Genomic DNA, 357 nt, shown 5'->3' with positions numbered 1-357 from the left:
TGAACACAGAACCAAGATTGTTATTGTAGCTGATAATAAAAATATCATTAAACCCATAAACATTTTCATTGCTTGCAATAAAATATTCTAAAAGACCATACATTTATTTTGCCAAACTAAGACTAGAACTGAAAAATGAATGTACTATATTGAGAGAAACTAAACAAAATTGGCTAACTAAATTACAAACCGTTTAAAATTAAAATTAAAACAGAAAATATAAAAATAGTTAATCCAAAACTACAAATGTGACTCTGGAGCACAATACATTGTATGGGTCACAATTATACATTTCTCTTTTATGCCAAAAATCATTAGGATATTAAGTAAAGATCATGTTCCATGAAGATATTTTGT

The 357-nt window shown here is 26.1% G+C and overlaps 1 protein-coding gene across 2 annotated transcripts in view; it reads left to right on the top strand.

Moving 5' to 3' along the window:
* Positions 1–357, top strand: part of atf4a (activating transcription factor 4a) — a 7891-nt gene that overhangs the window by 6070 nt on the left and 1464 nt on the right. The window lies entirely within an intron of this gene.

The sequence above is a fragment of the Sinocyclocheilus anshuiensis genome, unplaced genomic scaffold, assembly GCF_001515605.1.
Source record: "Sinocyclocheilus anshuiensis isolate Anshui unplaced genomic scaffold, SAMN03320099.WGS_v1.1 scaffold91, whole genome shotgun sequence".
NCBI lineage: Eukaryota > Metazoa > Chordata > Actinopteri > Cypriniformes > Cyprinidae > Sinocyclocheilus > Sinocyclocheilus anshuiensis.
Note: the sequence above shows the minus strand (reverse complement) of the source record. Positions and strands in the feature narration are given on the sequence as shown.